The sequence below is a fragment of the Curcuma longa genome, chromosome 8 (genome assembly GCF_044706935.1).
Source record: "Curcuma longa cultivar G26 ecotype Majalengka, Jawa Barat chromosome 8, ITB_CL_G26_1.1, whole genome shotgun sequence".
In the NCBI taxonomy this organism is placed as follows: Eukaryota; Viridiplantae; Streptophyta; class Magnoliopsida; order Zingiberales; family Zingiberaceae; genus Curcuma; species Curcuma longa.
Window position 1 is genome coordinate 1,932,227 of NC_133868.1, and position 5,731 is coordinate 1,937,957.

Here is a 5,731-nt window from a genome sequence, read left to right on the forward strand (position 1 = left end):
TTTCAAGTTAAAAATTGGCTTGGTGTTTTAAGACATTTTTTTGAAAAAGCCTGAGTTATTTGAAAAAGGGGGAGTGAAGGATTCAGGGGGAGTAACACACATGCATGCATTGAATTTCAATACTTAGCTTATTTATGCAGAATTGTTATACTTGCTTTAAGTTGTGATTTATAACTTAACTTGAAACTTTAAGTTGTCATAATACAAAAAGGGGGAGATTGTTAGTGCAGGAAGCATTAGCAGATCAAACCAGAATTTTGATTATGGAACTAGTATGTAGTTGAGCTAACCAGGGTAAATTGAGTTTGCAGAAAATAGGTAAAGTCCTAGTGCTGCTAGGCATGAAGTCTTGGCAGAGTCAAAGTGCACCAGACACAAATCTGGACTTGGTCAGGAGGACCAAGTTGCAGAAGGCTGGATTTGGTCAGGAGGACTAAGTTGTAGTAGAAGAATGGACTGATCAGGAGGATCAGTTACATTTCAAGTCCTAGGGGGCAACGACAGAGCCGAGCACAAGTCCAACGGGTCAGGAGGACTCGGTTCGCATCAGGTAAATTTTCCCGAGGGGAGTGGGTGAGGACGCGTTCCTACGAGGAACAATAAGCGTCGGTCTAACCCAGGATCTCACCGGAGATCCAAAGTTAAGACTCGAAGTTGGTTCGGTGAACCAACTTGCTCCTTTACATGTTATATTTGAGCTAACTTGTTGTGCAGGAAGGAAAAGCCCGACGAAAGCCAACTCAGAATGAAAAATCTGATTTTTCGGGTCTGGAGTCGACCCAGATGGACTCTGGAGTCGACTCCAGCCGAATCAGCTCAAATCCGGAAGTCAGCGCGTCGAGTTTTCCGCCAGATCAGCCTAGAGTCGACTCAGGTGAGGTTTTGAGTCGACTCAGGGTCAAAAACTTATCGTCGCTGCTGCCACCGCGATTGGAGTCGACCTAGAACGGGATCAGAGTCGACTCAGGAGGGATAAGCGACAAAAGAAATTAAGTTTTATCTGCCACGCGTGCTGGAGTCGACCCAGATCTCAATCTGAGTCGACCCAGGTCGACTATATAAGCCCTCCGCGAGCAGCAGCCGAGAATCTCATTCAAAACGCTCATAAACTCCGTTCCCGCGACCTCTGAGCCTCCATTCTTCGACGTCGGTGCTACGCCTGCTTCAAGCTATTCTACAAATACCGAGGTGCCGAATTTGATCTCAGGGGAGCAAAAACTTGGTAACAAAGTCTTGTTTTGTAATTCAATTCAGATCATTCTTGTAATCGGATTTTGTATCGGATTTTGCGATATACTTGCTGCCGAAAAGGGGCAAGTATCTTAGTGGATTGCCCAACGTAAACGGTCAAGGACCATGGGCCTTGGAGTAGCAGCGTTGCGCTGTGAACCAAGTAAAAACAAACTTGTCATCTTCTATTACTTGCTTTTTATGTTTGCTTCCGCATCTTGTTTATAATCGCTTCCGACTACGAACTCGAGATTTTTTAAAAAATCAAAAAGCGTGCAAACACACTATTCACCCCCCTCTAGCGTGTTTCCGATCCTACAGTAGTGTCCTCTCTTCCTGCACTTAAAACAAATTATATAAAATTTGAAATGAACATTAACAATTTTACTTCCCCCCTCCATCTTTACCTTCGTGCTCTTATGGTGGTTAGTACAATCAAGAGTAGGCCTGCTCTAATACCAATTGTAGGACTGGTCGGCGTGCTAAAGGAGGGGTGAATAGTGCATTCTTTCGTTTGTTCAACTTTACAAAAACTAGTAACAGAATTAGTAATAACAAGCAGGGGACTCACAGATTTACTTCGTTCCTAATCTCCCAGGGTTAGTGTATGATACGGAAACTTAGAACCGGATGACCTTGAAATTCAGTTTTAGGGGAGGATATTGACGCCACACTCAAGAAAGATATGAAGGTGAGTGATAAGCCATGGGGGTTTTGATCGCCCACTATCATGCAATCATGCATGGGACATTTGTTTTCCACTATTACAGCCACTAATCCTATTAATAGCTTAGGAACTCTCAAAAAGGCATTACAACCCCACAAAAGACATTAAAAGTCACTTCAGAAAAATCCCCTAAAAATACATACAAAAATTGACCACTTGTAGCCCTTGAATGTATCTTTGATCATGCATATTTGGACCTTCAATTTCTGTCTTCATGTTGGCTCAATTACACTTTCAAGTTGAGGAAATGTGATCCACTTGGTTGTTGCCTCCATTGTGCATTGATCCTCCTTTTCCTTGAGCTCCATTATTAAGCCTTCCAAAAGCTTACTTCATTCTCTTTGTCTTGGACCTTGCCATGGTTCCTCTAATTCCCTTCAATGTCTCTTCCTCCTTAGCTTTGTCTTGTAAGCTTGTAACCCCTCCTTGGCTCACATCAGTTTGTCTAAGGCCTATGCATGGGAAGATACCCATCCATTAATGACCTTCTTTCCGAAACTTTTCTGGAAGCAGAGAAACCCGTCTAACAGATCAATAATAATAACGAAATACAAGTGCAAAATGTAAGACTTAAAAGGAAATGACCAAACAATCATGTAGAGGCCGACCCAGAAGTCCTAAGCATAATGCACCTTTCCTAGAGCTTCCTCGGTCACACGAGCTTAACCGTTCATGTTCATTAGCACTGCAAGAAGAAGATTGGTAGGAATTAGGATTAGCTTGGTGCTCTACGTTGAGGCTTCTTATATAGCCTTCTAGGTGCTTGGATTCTTATCCAAGCACTTGGATCCGATCTCTTCAGTCTTTATCGAGGCCGATTCTTCTTAATCCGGGCCCTAGACCATCCAGGGGCGCCTGGACAGGTCGGGCACCTAGACCACTTGGGTGCGTGGACTAACATCCAGGCGTCCAGTTCCAATCATCTTAAATTTGACTTGAGTTGGCCTCTGACTTGGTTCGGCTGTTTCTGTTTGCTATTCTTATGCTTCCTCCATCTTGCTTCTAGTTCTTGGTCCCTACAAGATCAACATACCAAGCAAACAATCGACCTAAGCCTACTTGTAATCTGTTTGACCTACTAGGCTGACCTAAGCCTTACCATGTAGGTCTAACCTACTGGCTTACCCGTGCCTAACTTACAGTTAGGACTAGTCACTTCCATAGGTAGACTTTCCACTATCAAATATCCTTTTTGGATTTTCTCTTGTCTAACCTCCAGTTAGGATTAGTCACTTCCATAGGTAGACTTCTCACCTACTTAAACTTTTCCTTGCCTAACCTCCAGTTAGGACTTCCTTGCCCAGCTTCACTTACCAGGACTTTCTGCTCAGCCTCACTCACCAGGTCTTCTTTGTCCAGTCCTTTAAACCAGGACTTTCTTACCCAATCCTCTAGATCAGGACTTCCTTTGCTTAACCATAATTAGGACTTTCCCTGCCTAGTCTTAACTAGAACTTCTTCTTACCTGGTCTAATCGACTAGGACTTCTTGCCCAGTCCAACTAACTAGGACTTTTCGCTAGTCTTCTGCTCAAACTGATTTGATTAGACTTTACTCACATCCAAACATTAAATCCTATTTAGATCAATCTTTAGACAAACTGACCAGACCTAGGTGTATTATTAAACATCAAAATTCTTAGGACAAACTACTGCTCCTTACACCAACACCATCTTCATCTTTATTGCCACAGGGTATGAAAGATGTTGTCTCCTTTTCTTCATCTTCTTCCTTAACTTGCACATTTCGACCATACCTTGTACCAAGGGCTTCACCTTCAACTGGATACTCAACTCAAAGTGTAAGTCTTCATGATCAAAATGACTTGAATACTTCAAATCAAAGGAAATTTACACTCGTGTTGCAATGAAATCTTTATAGACGTGTATAAAACAACATTAAGTCTCATGGAAGGTCACTTCCGATGAAATTGTCACTCTTAATCAGCATCCATATATTAACTCTTAACATCCCAATATTTTTAGCCAGTTAGATCGATTGCTTGGTGGTTAAACCAAGGAGTCCATCGAACTCGAAAAATGTTACAATGATTGGATCATTATTCATCTTCCAAAATATCAATTTACAATTTAAACTACAATCTCTCTATTGAATTTTCTTAAATTTTGCATTTCAATCTATATTCTCGAATCTGTATAAGTACAGTGAGTATTGAAATCGATTTTTTGGTCTTTAATTTTGAAATTATCTCTCAAATCCAATAATTCATCTTGAATTTTGAAACTTATTTCTTATTCTTGACCTCCAATCACACATTTTCTCTTATTTTTCCAATTAAGAACATGATACTGAATCATTTGGGTCGTGTAAGTCTTATTTGCTTATTGCGATAAAAAGAGAAAAAAAATTATTTTCGACCAAAAAAAGAAAAAAATTATTTTTTGCAAAAAAAGAGAAAAAAAGGAAAGAAAGGGAAGCTGAAATTTTGAAAACAAGAAAAAAGGGTAAAAGAAAAGACGTAGCAAAAGGTGGGTGTAGAGACCTTGTTATTTCTATAATTATATATTTTTTATTTCCCATTAGTTTTTAATTCTGCATTTCTTTCAGATTTTGCCAATATTTAATTTTGGCAACTGCCTAGATTAAGTTCTGGTAAATTTTCTTTCAGCTTTTATTTCAAGTATCTTGATCTTTTGATTCCGCATTTCTTTCAAGTTTTGCCTAGATTTAATTCTAGCAGTTGCCTAGATTAAGTTTTGCCAAATTTTCTTTCAGCACTTATTTTAAGTATCCTTGAATTCAGCATTCTCATAAATTTAGCCTAGATTTAATTCTAGCACTTGCCTAGATTAAGTTTTGATAAATTTTCTTTAAGCTTTTATTTCAAGTATCTTGATCTTTCGATTCCGCATTTCTTTCAAGTTTAGCTTAGATTTAATTCTAGCACTTGCCTAGATTAAGTTCTGGCAAATTTTCTTTAAGTACTTATTTCAAGTATCCTTCAATTCAGTATTTTTATAAGTTTTGCCTAGATTTAATTCTAGCACCAGCCTAGATTAAGTTTTGATAAATTTCCTTTCAGCTTTTATTTCAAGTATCTATATTTTTTAATTTTGCATTCTAATAAGTTTTGCCTACATTCAATTCTAGCAAATTTCCTTTCAGTATTTAATTCAATTTTTCAATTCTGTTATTTGTATTCTTCTTCAATTTTCATCTTTTTTCCTATTTTTCTTGAAAATTTTCAATTAATCAAAGAATGTTTACAGAGAATTGCCTCGATTCTAAGTTCTTTATATAGCTAACATTAGTGAGTTGAGTGATTGAGTGACAACAACTTACTTTAATGGCAACAAATGGAGAGGAAGCAAGACCAAGAGAAACTCTCGAACAACGTGCCTTGAAATAACACTTGGAAAGCATGGAAATCAGATTCAGTCAAATCTTCGACAGTTAGAGAGGCAAGATGCTATAATTATCAGCGTACAAAATTGTTACGATCAGGGATATTGCCGTCAGAAAAATTTTGACAACACCTCCCCAGTATCACTGACAATTCCCTATATACACGCATATATAAAGGCCCACACAGCCTATTCATACTACAAAATATGGATTTAAACAAGTAATGAAAATAAAAAGTGACCCACACGGCCACATACACATCCTACACAATGCATAAGAATGTAATTCTAATTCTACACAGCAAATAAGAAATAAACTCGTAAAGTAATGACAAATCCAAAGTTTCATAAGCAGAAACGTAACAGAGAACAGTATGTAATCAAAATAGGAAATATGCAATAGTTTTGA